Source organism: Rhipicephalus microplus, unplaced genomic scaffold, assembly GCF_043290135.1.
Source record: "Rhipicephalus microplus isolate Deutch F79 unplaced genomic scaffold, USDA_Rmic scaffold_29, whole genome shotgun sequence".
NCBI classification, from domain to species: domain Eukaryota; kingdom Metazoa; phylum Arthropoda; class Arachnida; order Ixodida; family Ixodidae; genus Rhipicephalus; species Rhipicephalus microplus.
Window position 1 is genome coordinate 4608871 of NW_027464602.1, and position 26471 is coordinate 4635341.

The 26471-nt window shown below is 53.0% G+C and overlaps 1 non-coding gene across 1 annotated transcript; it reads right to left on the reverse strand.

Moving 5' to 3' along the window:
- Positions 1 to 16316: 16316 nt before the first annotated feature.
- On the reverse strand, positions 16317 to 16390 carry TRNAN-GUU (transfer RNA asparagine (anticodon GUU)). The gene has a single exon. It is a non-coding gene; the product is annotated as a tRNA-Asn (tRNA).
- Positions 16391 to 26471: the final 10081 nt, after the last annotated feature.

Sequence of the window (26471 nt, forward strand, 5' to 3'; positions counted from 1 at the left end):
CGAACCTCCGACCTTTTGGTTAACACCGATCGCGCTCGCCAATTGCGCAATGGAGACAGTCCTGCTTCACTCTCACCACCATCAGAACATATCTTCAAAGCTATCAGCCCAAAGAAAAAAAGCACCGCACCACCACCGGGTGGGCTCTAACCTCCAACTTTTCGGTTAACAGCCGATCACGCTAGCCAATTGCGCTACGGAGACAGTCCTGCTCCACTCTCACCACCATCAGAACATATCTTCAAAGCTATCAACCCACAGAAAAAAAAGCGCCGCACAACCACCGGGTAGGCTCCAACCTCCGACTTTTCGGTTAACAGCCGATCGCGCTAGCCAATTGCGCCACGGACACAGACCTGCTCCACTCTCACCACCATAAGAACATATCATCAAAGCTATCAGCCCGAAGAAAAAAAAGCGCCACACCACCACTGGGTGGGCTCGAACCTCCGACCTTTTGGTTAACAGCCGATCGCGCTAGCCAATTGCGCCACGGAGACAGTCCTGCTCCACTCTCACCGCCGTCAGAACATTTCTTCACAGCTATCAGCCCAAAGAAAAAAAAGCGCTGCACCACCACCGGGTGGGCTCGAACCTCCAACCTTATGGTTAACAGCCGATCGCGCTAGCCCATTGCGCCACGGAGACAGTCTTGCTCCACTCTCACCACCATCAGAACATATCTTCAAAGCTATCAGCGCAAAGAAAAAAGCAACACACCACTCCCGGGAGGGCTCGAAACTCCAACCTTTCGGTCAACAGCCGATCGCGCTAGCCCATTGCGCCACGGAGACAGTCTTGCTCCCTTCTCACCACCATCAGAACATACCTTCAAAGCTATCAGCCCAAAGAAAAAAAAGCACCGCACCACCACCGTGTGGGCTCGAACCTCCAACCTTTTGGTTAACAGCCGATCGCGCTAGCCTATTGCGCCACGGAGACAGTCGTGCTTCACTCTCACCACCGTCAGACCATTTCTTCAGAGCTATCACCCCAAAGAAAAAAAACGCCGCACCACCACCGGGTGGGTTCGAACCTCCAACCTTTCGGTTAACAGCCGATCGTGCTAGCCAATTGCCCCACGGTGACAGTCGTGCTCCACTCTCACCACCATGAGAACATATCTTCAAAGCTATCAGCCCATAGAAAAAAAGCGCTGCACCACCACAGGGTGGGCTCGAACCTCCAACTTTTCGGTTAACAGCCGATTGCGCTAGCCAATTGCGCCACGGGGACCGTCCTGCTCCACTCTCACCACCGTCAGACCATTTCTTCAGAGCTATCACCCAAAAGAAAAAAAGCGCCGCACCACCACCGGGTGGGCTCGAACCTCCAACCTTTCGGGTAACAGCCGATCGCGCTAGCCAATTGCCCAACGGAGACAGTCATGCTCCACTCTCACCACCGTCAGAATATTTCTTCAGAGCTATCACCCCAAAGACAAAAAAGCGCCGCACCACCATCGGTTGGGCTAGAACCTCCAACCTTTCGGTTAACAGCCGATCGCGCTAGCCAATTGCGCCACGAAGACAGTCCTGCTCCACTCTCACCACCATCAGAACATATCTTCAAAGCTATTACCGCAAAGAAAAAAGCAACACACCACTCCCGGGAGGGCTCAAAACTCCAACCTTTCGGTTAACAGCCGATCGCGCTAGCCCATTGCGCCACGGAGACAGTCTTGCTCCACTCTCACCACCATCAGAACATATCTTCAAAGCTATCATCGCAAAGAAAAAAGCAACACACCACTCCCGGGAGGGCTCGAAACTCCAACCTTTCGGTCAACAGCCGATCACGCTAGCCCATTGCGCCACGGAGACAGTCTTGCTCATCTCTCACAACCATCAGATCATATCATCAAAGCTATCAGCCCAAAGAAAAAAAAGCACCGCACCACCACCGGGTGGGATCGAACCTCCAACTTTTCGGTTAACAGCCGATCGCGCTGGCCAATTGCGCCACGGAGACAGTCCTGCTCCACTCTCACCACAATTAGAACATATCTTCAAAGCTATCAGCCCAAAGAAAAAAAAGCGCCGCACCACCACCGGGTGGGCTGGAACCTCCAACCTTTCGGTTAACAGCAGATCGCGCTAGCCAATTGCGCCACGGAGACAATCGTGCTCCACTCTCACCACCATCAGAACATATCTTCAAAGCTATCAGCCCAAAGAAAAAAAAGCGCCGCACCACCACTGGGTGGGCTCGAACCTCCGACCTTTTGGTTAACAGCCGATCGCGGTAGCCAATTGCACCACGGAGACAGTCCTGCTCCACTCTCACCACCATCAGAACATATTTTCAAAGCTATCAGCCCAAAGAAAAAAAAGCGCCGCACCACCACCGGGTGGGCTCGAACCTCCAACTTTCCGGTTAACAGCCGATCAAGCTAGCCAATTGCGCCACGGAGACAGTCCTGCTCCACTCTCACCACCATCAGAACATATCTCAGCCCACAGAAAAAAAAGCGCCGCACAACCACCGGGTAGGCTCGAACCTCCAACCTTTCGGTTAACAGCCGATCGCGCAAGCCAATTTTGCCAGGGAGACAGTCCTGCTCCACTCTCACCACCATCAGAACATATCTTCAAAGCTATCAGCCCAAAGAAAAAACAGCGCCATACCACCACAGGCTGGGCTCGAACCTCCGACCTTTTGGTTAACAGCCGATCGCGCTAGCCAATTGCGCCATGGAGACAGTCCTGCTCCACTCTCACCACCATCAGAACATATCTTCAAAGCTATCAGCCCAAAGAAAAAAAAGCACCGCACCACCACCGGGTGGGCTCGAACCTCCAAATTTTCGGTTAACAGCCGATCACGCTAGCCAATTGCGCCACGGAGACAGTCCTGCTCCACTCTCACCACCATCAGAACATATCTTCAAAGCTATCAGCCCACAGAAAAAAAAGCGCCGCACAACCACCGGGTAGGCTCGAACCTCCGACTTTTCGGTTAACAGCCGATCGCGCTAGCCAATTGCGCCACGGAGACTGTCCTGCTCCACTCTCACCACCATAAGAACATATCTTCAAAGCTATCAGCCCAAAGAAAAAAAAGCGCCGCACCACCACTGGGTGGGCTCGAACCTCCGACCTTTTGGTTAACAGCCGATCGCGCTAGCCAATTGCGCCACGGAGACAGTCATGCTCCACTCTCACCACCATCAGAACATATTTTCAAAGCTATCAGCCCAAAGAAAAAAAAGCGCCGCACCACCACCGGGTGGGCTCGAACCTCCAACTTTCCGGTTAACAGCCGATCAAGCTAGCCAATTGCGCCACGGAGACAGTCCTGCTCCACTCTCACCACCATCAGAACATATCTTCAAAGCTATCAGCCCACAGAAAAAAAAGCGCCGCACAACCACCAGGTAGGCTCGAACCTCCAACTTTTCGGTTAACAGCCGATCGCGCTAGCCAATTGCGCCACGGAGACAGACCTGCTCCATCCCCACCATAAGAACATATCATCAAAGCTATCAGCCCGAAAAAAAAGCGCCACACCACCACTGGGTGGGCTCGAACCTCCGACCTTTTCGGTTAACAGCCGATCGCGCTGGCCAATTGCGCCACGGAGACAGTCCTGCTCCACTCTCACCAAAATTAGAACATATCTTCAAAGCTATCAGCTCAAAGAAAAAAAAGCGCCGCACCACCACCGGGTGGGCTGGAACCTCCAACCTTTCGGTTAACAGCAGATCGCGCTAGCCAATTGCGCCACGGAGACAATCGTGCTCCACTCTCACCACCATCAGAACATATCTTCAAAGCTATCAGCGCAAAGAAAAAAAAGCGCCGCACCACCACCGGGTGGGCTCGAATCTCCAACCTTTCGGTTAACAGCCGATCGCGCAAGCCAATTTTGCCATGGAGACAGTGATGCTCCACTCTCACCACCATCAGAACATATCTTCAAAGGTATCAGCCCAAAAAAAGCGCCGCACCACCACTGGGTGGGCTCGAACCTCCGACTTTTCGGTTAACAGCCGATCGCGCTAGCCAATTGCACCACGGAGACAGTCCTGCTCCACTCTCACCACCATCAGAACATATCTTCAAAGCTATCAGCCCAAAGAAAAAAAACCACCGCACCACCACCGGGTGGGCTCGAACCTCCAACTTTTCGGTTAACAGCCAATCGCGCTAGCCAATTGCGCCACGGAGACAGTCCTGCTCCACTCTCACCACCATCAGAACATATCTTCAAAGCTATCAGCACAAAGAAAAAAAGCGCCGCACCACCCCCGGGTGGGCTCGAACCTCCAACCTTTCGGTTAACAGCCGATCGCGCTAGCCAACTGCGCCACGGAGACAGTCGTGCTCCACTCTCACCACCATCAGAACATATCTTCAAAGCTATCAGCCCAAAGAAAAAAAAGCGACGCGCCACCACCGGGTGGGCTCGAACCTCCAACCTTCCGGTTAACAGCCGATCACGCTAGCCAATTGCGCCTAGGAGACAGTCCTGCTCCACTCTCACCACCATCAGAACATATCTTCAAAGCTATCAGCCCGAAGAAAAAAGCAACACACCACTCCCGGGAGGGCTCGAAACTCCAACCTTTCGGTCAACAGCCGATCGCGCTAGCCCATTGCGCCACGGAGACAGTCTTGCTCATCTCTCACCACCATCAGATCATATCATCAAAGCTATCAGCCCAAAGAAAAAAAAGCACCGCACCACCACCGGGTGGGCTCGAACCTCCAACTTTTCGGTTAACAGCCGATCGCGCTGGCCAATTGCGCCACGGAGACAGTCCTGCTCCACTCTCACCACCATCAGAACATATCTTCAAAGCTATCAGCCCAAAGAAAAAAAAAGCACCGCACCACCACCGGGTTGGCTGGAAGCTCCAACCTTTCGGTTAACAGCAGATCGCGCTAGCCAATTGCGCCACGGAGAAAATCGTGCTCCACTCTCACCACCATCAGAACATATCTTCAAAGCTATCAGCCCAAAAAAAGCGCCGCACCACCACTGGGTGGGCTCGAACCTCCGACCTTTTGGTTAACAGCCGATCGCGCTAGCCAATTGCACCACGGAGACAGTCCTGCTCCACTCTCACCACCATCAGAACACATTTTCAAAGCTATCAGCCCAAAAAAAAGCGCCGCACCACCACCGGGTGGGCTCGAACCTCCAACTTTCCGGTTAACAGCCGATCAAGCTAGCCAATTGCGCCACGGAGACAGTCCTGCTCCACTCTCACCACCATCAGAACATATCTTCAAAGCTATCAGCCCACAGAAAAAAAGCGCCGCACAACCACCGGGTAGGCTCGAACCTCCAACCTTTCGGTTAACAGCCGATCGCGCAAGCCAATTTTGCCATGGAGACAGTCCTGCTCCACTCTCACCACCATCAGATCATATCATCAAAGCTATCAGCCCAAAGAAAAAAAAGCACCGCACCACCACCGGGTGGGCTCGAACCTCCAACTTTTCGGTTAACAGCCGATCGCGCTAGCCAATTGGGCCATGGAGACAGTCTTGCTCCGCTCTCACCACCATCAGAACATATCTTCAAAGCTATCATCGCAAAGAAAAAAGCAACACACCACTTTCGGGAGGGCTCGAAACTCCAACCCTTCGGTCAACAGCGGATCGCGCTAGCCCATTGCGCCACGGAGACAGTCTTGCTCATCTCTCACCACCATCAGATCATATCATCAAAGCTATCAGCCCAAAGAAAAAAAAAAGCACCACACCACCACCGGGTGGGCTCGAACCTCCAACTTTTCGGTTAACAGCCGATCGCGCTAGCCAATTGCACCACGGAGACAGTCCTGCTCCACTCTCACCACCATCAGAACATATTTTCAAAGCTATCAGCCCAAAGAAAAAAAGCACTGCACCACCACCGGGTGGGCTCGAACCTCCAAAATTTCGGTTAACAGCCGATCACGCTAGCCAATTGCGCCACGGAGACAGTCCTGCTCCACTCTCACCACCATCAGAACATATCTTCAAAGCTATCAGCCCACAGAAAAAAAAGCACCGCACAACCACCGGGTAGGCTCGAACTTCCGACTTTTCGGTTAACAGCCGATCGCGCTAGCCAATTGCGCCACGGAGACAGTCCTGCTCCACTCTCACCACCATAAGAACATATCTTCAAAGCTATCAGCCCAAGAAAAAAAAGCGCCGCACCACCACTGGGTGGGCTCGAACCTCCGACCTTTTGGTTAACAGCCGATCGCGCTAGCCAATTGCGCCACGGAGACAGTCCTGCTCCCCTCTCACCACCATCAGAACATGTTTTCAAAGCTATCAGCCCAAAGAAAAAAAAGCGCCGCACCACCACCGGGTGGGCTCGAACCTCCAACTTTCCGGTTAAGAGCCGATCAAGCTAGCCAATTGCGCCACGGACGGAGACAGTCCTGCTCCACTCTCACCACCATCAGAACATATCTTCAAAGCTATCAGCCCACAGAAAAAAAGCGCCGCACAACCACCGGGTAGGCTCGAACCTCCAACTTTTCGGTTAACAGCCGATCGCGCTAGCCAATTGCGCCACGGAGACAGACCTGCTCCACTCTCACCACCATAAGAACATATGATCAAAGCTATCAGCCCGAAAAAAAAAGCGCCACACCACCACTGGGTGGGCTCGAACCTCCGACCTTTTGGTTAACAGCCGATCGCGCTAGCCAATTGCGCCACGGAGACAGTCCTGCTCCCCTCTCACCACCATCAGAACATGTTTTCAAAGCTATCAGCCCAAAGAAAAAAAAGCGCCGCACCACCACCGGGTGGGCTCGAACCTCCAACTTTCCGGTTAACAGCCGATCAAGCTCGCCGATTGCGCCACGGACGGAGACAGTCCTGCTCCACTCTCACCACCATCAGAACATATCTTCAAAGCTATCAGCCCACAGAAAAAAAAGCGCCGCACAACCACCGGGTAGGCTCGAACCTCCAACTTTTCGGTTAACAGCCGATCGCGCTAGCCAATTGCGCCACGGAGACAGACCTGCTCCACTCTCACCACCATAAGAACATATGATCAAAGCTATCAGCCCGAAAAAGAAAGCGCCACACCACCACTGGGTGGGCTCGAACCTCCGACCTTTTGGTTAACAGCCGATCGCGCTAGCCAATTGCGCCACGGAGACAATCCTGCTCCACTCTCACCACCGTCAGAACATTCCTTCAGAGCTATCAGCCCAAAGAAAAAAAAGCACCGCACCACCACCGGGTGGGATCGAACCTCCAACTTTTCGGTTAACAGCCGATCGCGCTGGCCAATTGCGCCACGGAGACAGTCCTGCTCCACTCTCACCAAAATTAGAACATATCTTCAAAGCTATCAGCTCAAAGAAAAAAAAAGCGCCGCACCACCACCGGGTGGGCTGGAACCTCCAACCTTTCGGTTAACAGCAGATCGCGCTAGCCAATTGCGCCACGGAGACAATCGTGCTCCACTCTCACCACCATCAGAACATATCTTCAAAGCTATCAGCGCAAAGAAAAAAAAGCGCCGCCCCACCACCGGGTGGGCTCGAACCTCCAACCTTTCGGTTAACAGCCGAACGCGCAAGCCAATTTTGCCATGGAGACAGTCCTGCTTCACTCTCACCACCATCAGAACATATCTTCAAAGGTATCAGCCCAAAAAAAAGCGCCGCACCACCACTGGGTGGGCTCGAACCTCCGACTTTTCGGTTAACAGCCGATCGCGCTAGCCAATTGCGCCACGGAGACAGTCCTGCTCCACTCTCACCACCATCAGAACATATCTTCAAAGCTATCAGCCCAAAGAAAAAAAACCACCGCACCACCACCGTGTGGGCTCGAACCTCTAACATTTCGGTTAACAGCCAATCGCGCTAGCCAATTGCGCCACGGAGACAGTCCTGCTCCACTCTCACCACCATCAGAACATATCTTCAAAGCTATCAGCACAAAGAAAAAAAAGCCCCGCCCCCGGGTGGGCACGAACCTCCGACTTTTCGGTTAACAGCCGATCGCCCTAGCCAATTGCGCCACGGAGACAGTCGTGCTCCACTCTCACCACCATCAGATCATATTATCAAAGCTATCAGCCCAAAGAAAAAAAAGCACCGCACCACCACCGGGTGGGCTCGAACCTCCAACTTTTCGGTTAACAGCCGATCGCGCTGGCCAATTGCGCCACGGAGACAGTGCTGCTCTACTCTCACCACAATTAGAACATATCTTCAAAGCTATCAGCCCAAAGAAAAAAAAGCACCGCACCACCACCGGGTGGGCTGGAAGCTCCAACCTTTCGGTTAACAGCAGATCGCGCTAGCCAATTGCGCCACGGAGAAAATCGTGCTCCACTCTCACCACCATCAGAACATATCTTCAAAGCTATCAGCCCAAAAAAAAGCGCCGCACCACCACTGGGTGGGCTCGAACCTCCGACCTTTTGGTTAACAGCCGATCGCGCTAGCCAATTGCACCACGGAGACAGTCCTGCTCCACTCTCACCACCATCAGAACATATTTTCAAAGCTATCAGCCCAAAAAAAAAGCGCCGCACCACCACCGGGTGGGCTCGAACCTCCAACTTTCCGGTTAACAGCCGATCAAGCTAGCCAATTGCGCCACGGAGACAGTCCTGCTCCACTCTAACCACCATCAGAACATATCTTCAAAGCTATCAGCCCACAGAAAGAAGCGCCGCACAACCACCGGGTGGGCTCGAACCTCCAACCTTTCGATTAACAGCCGATCGCGCAAGCCAATTTTGCCATGGAGACAGTCCTGCTCCACTCTCACCACCATCAGATCATATCATCAAAGCTATCAGCCCAAAGAAAAAAAAAGCACCGCACCACCACCGGGTGGGCTCGAACCTCCAACTTTTCGGTTAACAGCCGATCGCGCTAGCCAATTTGGCCATGGAGACAGTCTTGCTCCGCTCTCACCACCATCAGAACATATCTTCAAAGCTATCATCGCAAAGAAAAAAGCAACACACCACTTTCGGGAGGGCTCGAAACTCCAACCCTTCGGTCAACAGCCGATCGCGCTAGCCCATTGCGCCACGGAGACAGTCTTGCTCATCTCTCACCACCATCAGATCATATCATCAAAGCTATCAGCGCAAAGAAAAAAAAGCGCCGCACCACCACCGGGTGGGCTCGAACCTCCAACCTTTCGGTTAACAGCCGAACGCGCAAGCCAATTTTGCCATGGAGACAGTCCTGCTCCACTCTCACCACCATCAGAACATATCTTCAAAGGTATCAGCCCAAAAAAAAGCGCCGCACCACCACTGGGTGGGCTCGAACCTCCGACTTTTCGGTTAACAGCCGATCGCGCTAGCCAATTGCGCCACGGAGACAGTCCTGCTCCACTCTCACCACCATCAGAACATATCTTCAAAGCTATCAGCCCAAAGAAAAAAAACCACCGCACCACCACCGGGTGGGCTCGAACCTCCAACTTTTCGGTTAACAGCCAATCGCGCTAGCCAATTGCGCCACGGAGACAGTCCTGCTCCACTCTCACCACCATCAGAACATATCTTCAAAGCTATCAGCACAAAGAAAAAAAGCGCCGCACCACCCCCGGGTGGGCTCGAACCTCCAACCTTTCGGTTAACAGCCGATCGCGCTAGCCAACTGCGCCACGGAGACAGTCGTGCTCCACTCTCACCACCATCAGAACATATCTTCAAAGCTATCAGCCCAAAGAAAAAAAAGCGACGCGCCACCACCGGGTGGGCTCGAACCTCCAACCTTCCGGTTAACAGCCGATCACGCTAGCCAATTGCGCCTAGGAGACAGTCCTGCTCCACTCTCACCACCATCAGAACATATCTTCAAAGCTATCAGCCCGAAGAAAAAAGCAACACACCACTCCCGGGAGGGCTCGAAACTCCAACCTTTCGGTCAACAGCCGATCGCACTAGCCCATTGCGCCACGGAGACAGTCTTGCTCATCTCTCACCACCATCAGATCATATAATCAAAGCTATCAGCCCAAAGAAAAAAAAAGCACCACACCACCACCGGGTGGGCTCGAACCTCCAACTTTTCGGTTAACAGCCGATCGCGCTAGCCAATTGCACCACGGAGACAGTCCTGCTCCACTCTCACCACCATCAGAACATATTTTCAAAGCTATCAGCCCAAAGAAAAAAAGCACTGCACCACCACCGGGTGGGCTCGAACCTCCAAAATTTCGGTTAACAGCCGATCACGCTAGCCAATTGCGCCACGGAGACAGTCCTGCTCCACTCTCACCACCATCAGAACATATCTTCAAAGCTATCAGCCCACAGAAAAAAAAGCACAGCACAACCACCGGGTAGGCTCGAACTTCCGACTTTTCGGTTAACAGCCGATCGCGCTAGCCAATTGCGCCACGGAGACAGTCCTGCTCCACTCTCACCACCATAAGAACATATCTTCAAAGCTATCAGCCCAAGAAAAAAAAGCGCCGCACCACCACTGGGTGGGCTCGAACCTCCGACCTTTTGGTTAACAGCCGATCGCGCTAGCCAATTGCGACACGGAGACAGTCCTGCTCCCCTCTCACCACCATCAGAACATGTTTTCAAAGCTATCAGCCCAAAGAAAAAAAAGCGCCGCACCACCACCGGGTGGGCTCGAACCTCCAACTTTCCGGTTAACAGCCGATCAAGCTAGCCAATTGCGCCACGGACGGAGACAGTCCTGCTCCACTCTCACCACCATCAGAACATATCTTCAAAGCTATCAGCCCACAGAAAAAAAGCGCCGCACAACCACCGGGTAGGCTCGAACCTCCAACTTTTCGGTTAACAGCCGATCGCGCTAGCCAATTGCGCCACGGAGACAGACCTGCTCCACTCTCACCACCATAAGAACATATGATCAAAGCTATCAGCCCGAAAAAAAAAGCGCCACACCACCACTGGGTGGGCTCGAACCTCCGACCTTTTGGTTAACAGCCGATCGCGCTAGCCAATTGCGCCACGGAGACAGTCCTGCTCCCCTCTCACCACCATCAGAACATGTTTTCAAAGCTATCAGCCCAAAGAAAAAAAAGCGCCGCACCACCACCGGGTGGGCTCGAACCTCCAACTTTCCGGTTAACAGCCGATCAAGCTCGCCAATTGCGCCACGGACGGAGACAGTCCTGCTCCACTCTCACCACCATCAGAACATATCTTCAAAGCTATCAGCCCACAGAAAAAAAAAGCGCCGCACAACCACCGGGTAGGCTCGAACCTCCAACTTTTCGGTTAACAGCCGATCGCGCTAGCCAATTGCGCCACGGAGACAGACCTGCTCCACTCTCACCACCATAAGAACATATGATCAAAGCTATCAGCCCGAAAAAGAAAGCGCCACACCACCACTGGGTGGGCTCAAACCTCCGACCTTTTGGTTAACAGCCGATCGCGCTAGCCAATTGCGCCACGGAGACAATCCTGCTCCACTCTCACCACCGTCAGAACATTTCTTCAGAGCTATCAGCCCAAAGAAAAAAAAGCACCGCACCACCACCGGGTGGGATCGAACCTCCAACTTTTCGGTTAACAGCCGATCGCGCTGGCCAATTGCGCCACGGAGACAGTCCTGCTCCACTCTCACCAAAATTAGAACATATCTTCAAAGCTATCAGCTCAAAGAAAAAAAAAGCGCCGCACCACCACCGGGTGGGCTGGAACCTCCAACCTTTCGGTTAACAGCAGATCGCGCTAGCCAATTGCGCCACGGAGACAATCGTGCTCCACTCTCACCACCATCAGAACATATCTTCAAAGCTATCAGCGCAAAGAAAAAAAAGCGCCGCCCCACCACCGGGTGGGCTTGAACCTCCAACCTTTCGGTTAACAGCCGAACGCGCAAGCCAATTTTGCCATGGAGACAGTCCTGCTTCACTCTCACCACCATCAGAACATATCTTCAAAGGTATCAGCCCAAAAAAAAGCGCCGCACCACCACTGGGTGGGCTCGAACCTCCGACTTTTCGGTTAACAGCCGATCGCGCTAGCCAATTGCGCCACGGAGACAGTCCTGCTCCACTCTCACCACCATCAGAACATATCTTCAAAGCTATCAGCCCAAAGAAAAAAAACCACCGCACCACCACCGGGTGGGCTCGAACCTCTAACATTTCGGTTAACAGCCAATCGCGCTAGCCAATTGCGCCACGGAGACAGTCCTGCTCCACTCTCACCACCATCAGAACATATCTTCAAAGCTATCAGCACAAAGAAAAAAAAGCCCCGCCCCCGGGTGGGCTCGAACCTCCGACTTTTCGGTTAACAGCCGATCGCGCTAGCCAATTGCGCCACGGAGACAGTCGTGCTCCACTCTCACCACCATCAGATCATATTATCAAAGCTATCAGCCCAAAGAAAAAAAAGCACCGCACCACCACCGGGTGGGCTCGAACCTCCAACTTTTCGGTTAACAGCCGATCGCGCTGGCCAATTGCGCCACGGAGACAGTCCTGCTCTACTCTCACCACAATTAGAACATATCTTCAAAGCTATCAGCCCAAAGAAAAAAAAGCACCGCACCACCACCGGGTGGGCTGGAAGCTCCAACCTTTCGGTTAACAGCAGATCGCGCTAGCCAATTGCGCCACGGAGAAAATCGTGCTCCACTCTCACCACCATCAGAACATATCTTCAAAGCTATCAGCCCAAAAAAAAGCGCCGCACCACCACTGGGTGGGCTCGAACCTCCGACCTTTTGGTTAACAGCCGATCGCGCTAGCCAATTGCACCACGGAGACAGTCCTGCTCCACTCTCACCACCATCAGAACATATTTTCAAAGCTATCAGCCCAAAAAAAAGCGCCGCACCACCACCGGGTGGGCTCGAACCTCCAACTTTCCGGTTAACAGCCGATCAAGCTAGCCAATTGCGCCACGGAGACAGTCCTGCTCCACTCTAACCACCATCAGAACATATCTTCAAAGCTATCAGCCCACAGAAAGAAGCGCCGCACAACCACCGGGTGGGCTCGAACCTCCAACCTTTCGATTAACAGCCGATCGCGCAAGCCAATTTTGCCATGGAGACAGTCCTGCTCCACTCTCACCACCATCAGATCATATCATCAAAGCTATCAGCCCAAAGAAAAAAAAAGCACCGCACCACCACCGGGTGGGCTCGAACCTCCAACTTTTCGGTTAACAGCCGATCGCGCTGGCCAATTTGGCCATGGAGACAGTCTTGCTCCGCTCTCACCACCATCAGAACATATCTTCAAAGCTATCATCGCAAAGAAAAAAGCAACACACCACTTTCGGGAGGGCTCGAAACTCCAACCCTTCGGTCAACAGCCGATCGCGCTAGCCCATTGCGCCACGGAGACAGTCTTGCTCATCTCTCACCACCATCAGATCATATCATCAAAGCTATCAGCGCAAAGAAAAAAAAGCGCCGCACCACCACCGGGTGGGCTCGAACCTCCAACCTTTCGGTTAACAGCCGAACGCGCAAGCCAATTTTGCCATGGAGACAGTCCTGCTCCACTCTCACCACCATCAGAACATATCTTCAAAGGTATCAGCCCAAAAAAAATCGCCGCACCACCACTGGGTGGGCTCGAACCTCCGACTTTTCGGTTAACAGCCGATCGCGCTAGCCAATTGCGCCACGGAGACAGTCCTGCTCCACTCTCACCACCATCAGAACATATCTTCAAAGCTATCAGCCCAAAGAAAAAAAAACCACCGCACCACCACCGGGTGGGCTCGAACCTCCAACTTTTCGGTTAACAGCCAATCGCGCTAGCCAATTGCGCCACGGAGACAGTCCTGCTCCACTCTCACCACCATCAGAACATATCTTCAAAGCTATCAGCACAAAGAAAAAAAGCGCCGCACCACCCCCGGGTGGGCTCGAACCTCCAACCTTTCGGTTAACAGCCGATCGCGCTAGCCAACTGCGCCACGGAGACAGTCGTGCTCCACTCTCACCACCATCAGAACATATCTTCAAAGCTATCAGCCCAAAGAAAAAAAAGCGACGCGCCACCACCGGGTGGGCTCGAACCTCCAACCTTCCGGTTAACAGCCGATCACGCTAGCCAATTGCGCCTAGGAGACAGTCCTGCTCCACTCTCACCACCATCAGAACATATCTTCAAAGCTATCAGCCCGAAGAAAAAAGCAACACACCACTCCCGGGAGGGCTCGAAACTCCAACCTTTCGGTCAACAGCCGATCGCGCTAGCCCATTGCGCCACGGAGACAGTCTTGCTCATCTCTCACCACCATCAGATCATATCATCAAAGCTATCAGCCCAAAGAAAAAAAAGCACCGCACCACCACCGGGTGGGCTCGAACCTCCAACTTTTCGGTTAACAGCCGATCGCGCTGGCCAATTGCGCCACGGAGACAGTCCTGCTCCACTCTCACCACAATTAGAACATATCTTCAAAGCTATCAGCCCAAAGAAAAAAAAAGCACCGCACCACCACCGGGTGGGCTGGAAGCTCCAACCTTTCGGTTAACAGCAGATCGCGCTAGCCAATTGCGCCACGGAGAAAATCGTGCTCCACTCTCACCACCATCAGAACATATCTTCAAAGCTATCAGCCCAAAGAAAAAAAAGCGCCGCACCACCACTGGGTGGGCTCGAACCTCCGACCTTTTGGTTAACAGCCGATCGCGCTAGCCAATTGCACCACGGAGACAGTCCTGCTCCACTCTCACCACCATCAGAACATATTTTCAAAGCTATCAGCCCAAAGAAAAAAAAGCACCGCACCACCACCGGGTGGGCTCGAACCTCCAACTTTCCGGTTAACAGCCGATCAAGCTAGCCAATTGCGCCACGGACGGAGACAGTCCTGCTCCACTCTCACCACCATCAGAACATATCTTCAAAGCTATCAGCCCACAGAAAAAAAGCGCCGCACAACCACCGGGTAGGCTCGAACCTCCAACTTTTCGGTTAACAGCCGATCGCGCTAGCCAATTGCGCCACGGAGACAGACCTGCTCCGCTCTCACCACCATAAGAACATATGATCAAAGCTATCAGCCCGAAAAAAAAGCGCCACACCACCACTGGGTGGGCTCGAACCTCCGACCTTTTGGTTAACAGCCGATCGCGCTAGCCAATTGCGCCACGGAGACAGTCCTGCTCCCCTCTCACCACCATCAGAACATGTTTTCAAAGCTATCAGCCCAAAGAAAAAAAAGCGCCGCACCACCACCGGGTGGGCTCGAACCTCCAACTTTCCGGTTAACAGCCGATCAAGCTAGCCAATTGCGCCACGGACGGAGACAGTCCTGCTCCACTCTCACCACCATCAGAACATATCTTCAAAGCTATCAGCCCACAGAAAAAAAAGCGCCGCACAACCACCGGGTAGGCTCGAACCTCCAACTTTTCGGTTAACAGCCGATCGCGCTAGCCAATTGCGCCACGGAGACAGACCTGCTCCACTCTCACCACCATAAGAACATATGATCAAAGCTATCAGCCCGAAAAAGAAAGCGCCACACCACCACTGGGTGGGCTCGAACCTCCGACCTTTTGGTTAACAGCCGATCGCGCTAGCCAATTGCGCCACGGAGACAATCCTGCTCCACTCTCACCACCGTCAGAACATTTCTTCAGAGCTATCAGCCCAAAGAAAAAAAAGCACCGCACCACCACCGGGTGGGATCGAACCTCCAACTTTTCGGTTAACAGCCGATCGCGCTGGCCAATTGCGCCACGGAGACAGTCCTGCTCCACTCTCACCAAAATTAGAACATATCTTCAAAGCTATCAGCTCAAAGAAAAAAAAGCGCCGCACCACCACCGGGTGGGCTGGAACCTCCAACCTTTCGGTTAACAGCAGATCGCGCTAGCCAATTGCGCCATGGAGACAATCGTGCTCCACTCTCACCACCATCAGAACATATCTTCAAAGCTATCAGCGCAAAGAAAAAAAAGCGCCGCCCCACCACCGGGTGGACTCGAACCTCCAACCTTTCGGTTAACAGCCGAACGCGCAAGCCAATTTTGCCATGGAGACAGTCCTGCTTCACTCTCACCACCATCAGAACATATCTTCAAAGGTATCAGCCCAAAAAAAGCGCCGCACCACCACTGGGTGTGCTCGAACCTCCGACTTTTCGGTTAACAGCCGATCGCGCTAGCCAATTGCGCCACGGAGACAGTCCTGCTCCACTCTCACCACCATCAGAACATATCTTCAAAGCTATCAGCCCAAAGAAAAAAAACCACCGCACCACCACCGGGTGGGCTCGAACCTCTAACATTTCGGTTAACAGCCAATCGCGCTAGCCAATTGCGCCACGGAGACAGTCCTGCTCCACTCTCACCACCATCAGAACATATCTTCAAAGCTATCAGCACAAAGAAAAAAAAGCCCCGCCCCCGGGTGGGCTCGAACCTCCAACCTTTCGGTTAACAGCCGATCGCGCTAGCCAACTGCGCCACGGAGACAGTCGTGCTCCACTCTCACCACCATCAGAACATATCTTCAAAGCTATCAGCCCAAAGAAAAAAAAGCGACGCGCCAACACCGGGTGTCTCGAACCTCCAACCTTCCGGTTAACAGCCGATCACGCTAGCCAATTGCGCCTAGGAGACAGTCCTGCTCCACTCTCACCACCATCAGAACATATCTTCAAAGCTATCAGCCCGAAGAAAAAAGCAACACACCACTCCCGGGAGGGCTCGAAACTCCAACCTTTCGGTCAACAGCCGATCGCGCTAGCCCATTGCGCCACGGAGACAGTCTTGCTCATCTCTCACCACCATCAGATCATATTATCAAAGCTATCAGCCCAAAGAAAAAAAAGCACCGCACCACCACCGGGTGGGCTCGAACCTCCAACTTTTCGGTTAACAGCCGATCGCGCTGGCCAATTGCGCCACGGAGACAGTCCTGCTCTACTCTCACCACAATTAGAACATATCTTCAAAGCTATCAGCCCAAAGAAAAAAAAGCACCGCACCACCACCGGGTGGGCTGGAAGCTCCAACCTTTCGGTTAACAGCAGATCGCGCTAGCCAATTGCGCCACGGAGAAAATCGTGCTCCACTCTCACCACCATCAGAACATATCTTCAAAGCTATCAGCCCAAAAAAAAGCGCCGCACCACCACTGGGTGGGCTCGAACCTCCGACCTTTTGGTTAACAGCCGATCGCGCTAGCCAATTGCACCACGGAGACAGTCCTGCTCCACTCTCACCACCATCAGAACATTATTTCAAAGCTATCAGCCCAAAAAAAAAGCGCCGCACCACCACCGGGTGGGCTCGAACCTCCAACTTTCCGGTTAACAGCCGATCAAGCTAGCCAATTGCGCCACGGAGACAGTCCTGCTCCACTCTAACCACCATCAGAACATATCTTCAAAGCTATCAGCCCACAGAAAGAAGCGCCGCACAACCACCGGGTGGGCTCGAACCTCCAACCTTTCGATTAACAGCCGATCGCGCAAGCCAATTTTGCCATGGAGACAGTCCTGCTCCACTCTCACCACCATCAGATCATATCATCAAAGCTATCAGCCCAAAGAAAAAAAAAGCACCGCACCACCACCGGGTGGGCTCGAACCTCCAACTTTTCGGTTAACAGCCGATCGCGCTAGCCAATTTGGCCATGGAGACAGTCTTGCTCCGCTCTCACCACCATCAGAACATATCTTCAAAGCTATCATCGCAAAGAAAAAAGCAACACACCACTTTCGGGAGGGCTCGAAACTCCAACCCTTCGGTCAACAGCCGATCGCGCTAGCCCATTGCGCCACGGAGACAGTCTTGCTCATCTCTCACCACCATCAGATTATATCATCAAAGCTATCAGCGCAAAGAAAAAAAAGCGCCGCACCACCACCGGGTGGGCTCGAACCTCCAACCTTTCGGTTAACAGCCGAACGCGCAAGCCAATTTTGCCATGGAGACAGTCCTGCTCCACTCTCACCACCATCAGAACATATCTTCAAAGGTATCAGCCCAAAAAAAAGCGCCGCACCACCACTGGGTGGGCTCGAACCTCCGACTTTTCGGTTAACAGCCGATCGCGCTAGCCAATTGCGCCACGGAGACAGTCCTGCTCCACTCTCACCACCATCAGAACATATCTTCAAAGCTATCAGCCCAAAGAAAAAAAACCACCGCACCACCACCGGGTGGGCTCGAACCTCCAACTTTTCGGTTAACAGCCAATCGCGCTAGCCAATTGCGCCACGGAGACAGTCCTGCTCCACTCTCATCACCATCAGAACATATCTTCAAAGCTATCAGCACAAAGAAAAAAAGCGCCGCACCACCCCCGGGTGGGCTCGAACCTCCAACCTTTCGGTTAACAGCCGATCGCGCTAGCCAACTGCGCCACGGAGACAGTCGTGCTCCACTCTCACCACCATCAGAACATATCTTCAAAGCTATCAGCCCAAAGAAAAAAAAGCGACGCGCCACCACCGGGTGGGCTCGAACCTCCGACCTTTAGGTTAACAGCCGATCGCGCTAGCCAATTGCACCACGGAGACAGTCCTGCTCCACTCTCACCACCATCAGAACATATTTTCAAAGCTATCAGCCCAAAAAAAAAGCGCCGCACCACCACCGGGTGGGCTCGAACCTCCAACTTTCCGGTTAACAGCCGATCAAGCTAGCCAATTGCGCCACGGAGACAGTCCTGCTGCACTCTCACCACCATCAGAACATATCTTCAAAGCTATCAGCCCACAGAAAAAAAGCGCCGCAACACCACCGGGTAGGCTCGAACCTCCAACCTTTCGGTTAACAGCCGATCGCGCAAGCCAATTTTGCCATGGAGACAGTCCTGCTCCACTCTCACCACCATCAGATCATATCATCAAAGCTATCAGCCCAAAGAAAAAAAAGCACCGCACCACCACCGGGTGGGCTCGAACCTCCAACTTTTCGGTTAACAGCCGATCGCGCTAGCCAATTGGGCCATGGAGACAGTCTTGCTCCGCTCTCACCACCATCAGAACATATCTTCAAAGCTATCATCGCAAAGAAAAAAGCAACACACCACTTTCGGGAGGGCTCGAAACTCCAACCCTTCGGTCAACAGCCGATCGCGCTAGCCCATTGCGCCACGGAGACAGTCTTGCTCATCTCTCACCACCATCAGATCATATCATCAAAGCTATCAGCCCAAAAAAAAGCACCACACCACCACCGGGTGGGCTCGAACCTCCAACTTTTCGGTTAACAGCCGATCGCGCTGGCCAATTGCGCCACGGAGACAGTCCTGCTCCACTCTCACCACAATTAGAACATATCTTCAAAGCTATCAGCCCAAAGAAAAAAAAAGCACCGCACCACCACCGGGTGGGCTGGAAGCTCCAACCTTTCGGTTAACAGCAGATCGCGCTAGCCAATTGCGCCACGGAGAAAATCGTGCTCCACTCTCACCACCATCAGAACATACCTTCAAAGCTATCAGCCCAAAGAAAAAAAAGCGCCACACCACCACTGGGTGGGCTCGAACCTCCGACCTTTTGGTTAACAGCCGATCGCGCTAGCCAATTGCACCACGGAGACAGTCCTGCTCCACTCTCACCACCATCAGAACATATTTTCAAAGCTATCAGCCCAAAGAAAAAAAAGCACCGCACCACCACCGGGTGGGCTCGAACCTCCAAATTTTCGGTTAACAGCCGATCACGCTAGCCAATTGCGCCACGGAGACAGTCCTGCTCCACTCTCACCACCATCTGAACATATCTTCAAAGCTATCAGCCCACAGAAAAAAAAGCGCCGCACAACCACCGGGTAGGCTCGAACCTCCGACTTTTCGGTTAACAGCCGATCGCGCTAGCCAATTGCGCCACGGAGACAGTCCTGCTCTACTCTCACCACCATAAGAACATATCTTCAAAGCTATCAGCCCAAGAAAAAAAAGCGCCGCACCACCACTGGGTGGGCTCAAACCTCCGACCTTTTGGTTAACAGCCGATCGCGCAGGCCAATTGCGCCACGGAGACAGTCCTGCTCCCCTCTCACCACCATCAGAACATGTTTTCAAAGCTATCAGCCCAAAGAAAAAAAAGCGCCGCACCACCACCGGGTGGGCTCGAACCTCCAACTTTCCGGTTAACAGCCGATCAAGCTAGCCAATTGCGCCACGGAGACAGTCCTGCTCCACTCTCACCACCATCAGAACATATCTTCAAAGCTATCAGCCCACAGAAAAAAAAGCGCCGCACAACCACCGGGTAGGCTCGAACCTCCAACTTTTCGGTTAACAGCCGATCGCGCTAGCCAATTGCGCCACGGAGACAGACCTGCTCCACTCTCACCACCATAAGAACATATGATCAAAGCTATCAGCCCGAAAAAAAAAGCGCCACACCACAACTGGGTGGGCTCGAACCTCCGACCTTTTGGTTAACAGCCGATCGCGCTAGCCAGTTGCGCCACGGAGACAGTCCTGCTACACTCTCACCACCGTCAGAACATTTCTTCAGAGCTATCAGCCCAAAGAAAAAAAAGCACCGCACCACCACCGGGTGGGATCAAACCTCCAACTTTTCGGTTAACAGCCGATCGCGCTGGCCAATTGCGCCACGGAGACAGTCCTGCTCCACTCTCACCAAAATTAGAACATATCTTCAAAGCTATCAGCTCAAAGAAAAAAAAGCGCCACACCACCACCGGGTGGGCTGGAACCTCCAACCTTTCGGTTAACAGCAGATCGCGCTAGCCAATTGCGCCACGGAGACAATCGTGCTCCACTCTCACCACCATCAGAACATATCTTCAAAGCCATCAGCGCAAAGAAAAAAAAGCGCCGCACCACCACCGGGTGGGCTCGAACCTCCAACCTTTCGGTTAACAGCTGAACGCGCAAGCCAATTTTGCCATGGAGACAGTCCTGCTCCACTCTCACCACCATCAGAACATATCTTCAAAGGTATCAGCCCAAAAAAAAGCGCCGCACCACCACTGGGTGGGCTCGAACCTCCGACTTTTCGGTTAACAGCCGATCGCGCTAGCCAATTGCGCCACGGAGACAGTCCTGCTCCACTCTCACCACCATCAGAACATATCTTCAAAGCTATCAGCCCAAAGAAAAAAAAACCACCGCACCACCACCGGGTGGGCTCGAACCTCCAACTTTTCGGTTAACAGCCAATCGCGCTAGCCAATAGCGCCACGGAGACAGTCCTGCTCCACTCTCACCACCATCAGAACATATCTTCAAAGCTATCAGCACAAAGAAAAAAAGCGCCGCACCACCCCCGGGTGGGCTCGAACCTCCAACCTTTCGGTTAACAGCCGATCGCGCTAGCCAATTGGGCCATGGAGACAGTCTTGCTCCGCTCTCACCACCATCAGAACATATCTTCAAAGCTATCATCGCAAAGAAAAAAGCAACACACCACTCTCGGGAGGGCTCGAAACTCCAACCTTTCGGTCAACAGCCGATCGCGCTAGCCCATTGCGCCACGGAGACAGTCTTGCTCATCTCTCACCACCATCAGATCATATCATCAAAGCTATCAGCCCAAAGAAACAAAAGCACCACACCACCACCGGGTGGGCTCGAACCTCCAACTTTTCGGTTAACAGCCGATCGCGCTGGCCAATTGCGCCACGGAGACAGTCCTGCTCCACTCTCACCACAATTAGAACATATCTTCAAAGCTATCAGCCCAAAGAAAAAAAAAAGCACCGCACCACCACCGGGTGGGCTGGAAGCTCCAACCTTTCGGTTAACAGCAGATCGCGCTAGCCAATTGCGCCACGGAGAAAATCGTGCTCCACTCTCACCACCATCAGAACATATCTTCAAAGCTATCAGCCCAAAGAAAAAAAATCGCCGCACCACCACTGGGTGGGCTCGAACCTCCAATCTTTTGGTTAACAGCCGATCGCGCTAGCCAATTGCGCCACGGTGACAGTCCTGCTCCACTCTCACCACCATCAGGACATATTTTCAAAGCTATCAGCCCAAAAAAAAAGCGCCGCACCACCACCGGGTGGGCTCGAACCTCCAACTTTCCGGTTAACAGCCGATCAAGCTAGCCAATTGCGCCACGGAGACAGTCCTGCTCCACTCTAACCACCATCAGAACATATCTTCAAAGCTATCAGCCCACAGAAAAAAAGCGCCGCACAACCACCGGGTGGGCTCGAACCTCCAACCTTTCGATTAACAGCCGATCGCGCAAGCCAATTTTGCCATGGAGACAGTCCTGCTCCACTCTCACCACCATCAGATCATATCATCAAAGCTATCAGCCCAAAGAAAAAAAAAGCACCGCACCACCACCGGGTGGGCTCGAACGTCCAACTTTTCGGTTAACAGCCGATCGCGCTAGCCAATTTGGCCATGGAGACAGTCTTGCTCCGCTCTCACCACCATCAGAACATATCTTCAAAGCTATCATCGCAAAGAAAAAAGCAACACACTACTTTCGGGAGGGCTCGAAACTCCAACCCTTCGGTCAACAGCCGATCGCGCTAGCCCATTGCGCCACGGAGACAGTCTTGCTCATCTCTCACCACCATCAGATCATATCATCAAAGCTATCAGCGCAAAGAAAAAAAAGCGCCGCACCACCACCGGGTGGGCTCGAACCTCCAACCTTTCGGTTAACAGCCGAACGCGCAAGCCAATTTTGCCATGGAGACAGTCCTGCTCCACTCTCACCACCATCAGAACATATCTTCAAAGGTATCAGCCCAAAAAAAAGCGCCGCACCACCACTGGGTGGGCTCGAACCTCCGACTTTTCGGTTAACAGCCGATCGCGCTAGCCAATTGCGCCACGGAGACAGTCCTGCTCCACTCTCACCACCATCAGAACATATCTTCAAAGCTATCAGCCCAAAGAAAAAAAACCACCGCACCACCACCGGGTGGGCTCGAACCTCCAACTTTTCGGTTAACAGCCAATCGCGCTAGCCAATTGCGCCACGGAGACAGTCCTGCTCCACTCTCACCACCATCAGAACATATCTTCAAAGCTATCAGCACAAAAAAAAAAGCGCCGCACCACCCCCGGGTAGGCTCGAACCTCCAACTTTTCGGTTAACAGCCGATCGCGCTAGCCAATTGCGCCACGGAGACAGACCTGCTCCACTCTCACCACCATAAGAACATATGATCAAAGCTATCAGCCCGAAAAAAAAAGCGCCACACCACAACTGGGTGGGCTCGAACCTCCGACCTTTTGGTTAACAGCCGATCGCGCTAGCCAGTTGCGCCACGGAGACAGTCCTGCTACACTCTCACCACCGTCAGAACATTTCTTCAGAGCTATCAGCCCAAAGAAAAAAAAGCACCGCACCACCACCGGGTGGGATCAAACCTCCAACTTTTCGGTTAACAGCCGATCGCGCTGGCCAATTGCGCCACGGAGACAGTCCTGCTCCACTCTCACCTAAATTAGAACATATCTTCAAAGCTATCAGCTCAAAGAAAAAAAAAGCGCCACACCACCACCGGGTGGGCTGGAACCTCCAACCTTTCGGTTAACAGCAGATCGCGCTAGCCAATTGCGCCACGGAGACAATCGTGCTCCACTCTCACCACCATCAGAACATATCTTCAAAGCCATCAGCGCAAAGAAAAAAAAGCGCCGCACCACCACCGGGTGGGCTCGAACCTCCAACCTTTCGGTTAACAGCTGAACGCGCAAGCCAATTTTGCCATGGAGACAGTCCTGCTCCACTCTCACCACCATCAGAACATATCTTCAAAGGTATCAGCCCAAAAAAAAGCGCCGCACCACCACTGGGTGGGCTCGAACCTCCGACTTTTCGGTTAACAGCCGATCGCGCTAGCCAATTGCGCCACGGAGACAGTCCTGCTCCACTCTCACCACCATCAGAACATATCTTCAAAGCTATCAGCCCAAAGAAAAAAAAACCACCGCACCACCACCGGGTGGGCTCGAACCTCCAACTTTTCGGTTAACAGCCAATCGCGCTAGCCAATAGCGCCACGGAGACAGTCCTGCTCCACTCTCACCACCATCAGAACATATCTTCAAAGCTATCAGCACAAAGAAAAAAAGCGCCGCACCACCCCCGGGTGGGCTCGAACCTCCAACCTTTCGGTTAACAGCCGATCGCGCTAGCCAATTGGGCCATGGAGACAGTCTTGCTCCGCTCTCACCACCATCAGAACATATCTTCAAAGCTATCATCGCAAAGAAAAAAGCAACACACCACTCTCGGGAGGGCTCGAAACTCCAACCTTTCGGTCAACAGCCGATCGCGCTAGCCCATTGCGCCACGGAGACAGTCTTGCTCATCTCTCACCACCATCAGATCATATCATCAAAGCTATCAGCCCAAAGAAACAAAAGCACCACACCACCACCGGGTGGGCTCGAACCTCCAACTTTTCGGTTAACAGCCGATCGCGCTGGCCAATTGCGCCACGGAGACAGTCCTGCTCCACTCTCACCACAATTAGAACATATCTTCAAAGCTATCAGCCCAAAGAAAAAAAAAGCACCGCACCACCACCGGGTGGGCTGGAAGCTCCAACCTTTCGGTTAACAGCAGATCGCGCTAGCCAATTGCGCCACGGAGAAAATCGTGCTCCACTCTCACCACCATCAGAACATATCTTCAAAGCTATCAGCCCAAAAAAAAGCGCCGCACCACCACTGGGTGGGCTCGAACCTCCGACCTTTAGGTTAACAGCCGATCGCGCTAGCCAATTGCACCACGGAGACAGTCCTGCTCCACTCTCACCACCATCAGAACATATTTTCAAAGCTATCAGCCCAAAAAAAAAGCGCCGCACCACCACCGGGTGGGCTCGAACCTCCAACTTTCCGGTTAACAGCCGATCAAGCTAGCCAATTGCGCCACGGAGACAGTCCTGCTCCACTCTCACCACCATCAGAACATATCTTCAAAGCTATCAGCCCACAGAAAAAAAGCGCCGCAACACCACCGGGTAGGCTCGAACCTCCAATCTTTCGGTTAACAGGTGATCGCGCAAGCCAATTTTGCCATGGAGACAGTCCTGCTCCACTCTCACCACCATCAGATCATATCATCAAAGCTATCAGCCCAAAGAAAAAAAAGCACCGCACCACCACCGGGTGGGCTCGAACCTCCAACTTTTCGGTTAACAGCCGATCGCGCTAGCCAATTGGGCCATGGAGACAGTCTTGCTCCGCTCTCACCACCATCAGAACATATCTTCAAAGCTATCATCGCAAAGAAAAAAGCAACACACCACTTTCGGGAGGGCTCGAAACTCCAACCCTTCGGTCAACAGCCGATCGCGCTAGCCCATTGCGCCACGGAGACAGTCTTGCTCATCTCTCACCACCATCAGATCATATCATCAAAGCTATCAGCCCAAAGAAAAAAAAAGCACCACACCACCACCGGGTGGGCTCGAACCTCCAACTTTTCGGTTAACAGCCGATCGCGCTGGCCAATTGCGCCACGGAGACAGTCCTGCTCCACTCTCACCACAATTAGAACATATCTTCAAAGCTATCAGCCCAAAGAAAAAAAAACCACCGCACCACCACCGGGTGGGCTCGAACCTCTAACATTTCGGTTAACAGCCAATCGCGCTAGCCAATTGCGCCACGGAGACAGTCCTGCTCCACTCTCACCACCTTCAGAACATATCTTCAAAGCTATCAGCACAAAGAAAAAAAAGCCCCGCCACCGGGTGGGCTCGAACCTCCAACCTTTCGGTTAACAGCCGATCGCGCTAGCCAACTGCGCCACGGAGACAGTCGTGCTCCACTCTCACCACCATCAGAACATATCTTCAAAGCTATCAGCCCAAAGAAAAAAAAGCGACGCGCCAACACCGGGTGTCTCGAACCTCCAACCTTCCGGTTAACAGCCGATCACGCTAGCCAATTGCGCCTAGGAGACAGTCCTGCTCCACTCTCACCAACATCAGAACATATCTTCAAAGCTATCAGCCCGAAGAAAAAAGCAACACACCACTCCCGGGAGGGCTCGAAACTCCAACCTTTCGGTCAACAGCCGATCGCGCTAGCCCATTGCGCCACGGAGACAGTCTTGCTCATCTCTCACCACCATCAGATCATATTATCAAAGCTATCAGCCCAAAGAAAAAAAAGCACCGCACCACCACCGGGTGGGCTCGAACCTCCAACTTTTCGGTTAACAGCCGATCGCGCTGGCCAATTGCGCCACGGAGACAGTGCTGCTCTACTCTCACCACAATTAGAACATATCTTCAAAGCTATCAGCCCAAAGAAAAAAAAGCACCGCACCACCACCGGGTGGGCTGGAAGCTCCAACCTTTCGGTTAACAGCAGATCGCGCTAGCCAATTGCGCCACGGAGAAAATCGTGCTCCACTCTCACCACCATCAGAACATATCTTCAAAGCTATCAGCCCAAAAAAAAGCGCCGCACCACCACTGGGTGGGCTCGAACCTCCGACCTTTTGGTTAACAGCCGATCGCGCTAGCCAATTGCACCACGGAGACAGTCCTGCTCCACTCTCACCACCATCAGAACATATTTTCAAAGCTATCAGCCCAAAAAAAAGCGCCGCACCACCACCGGGTGGGCTCG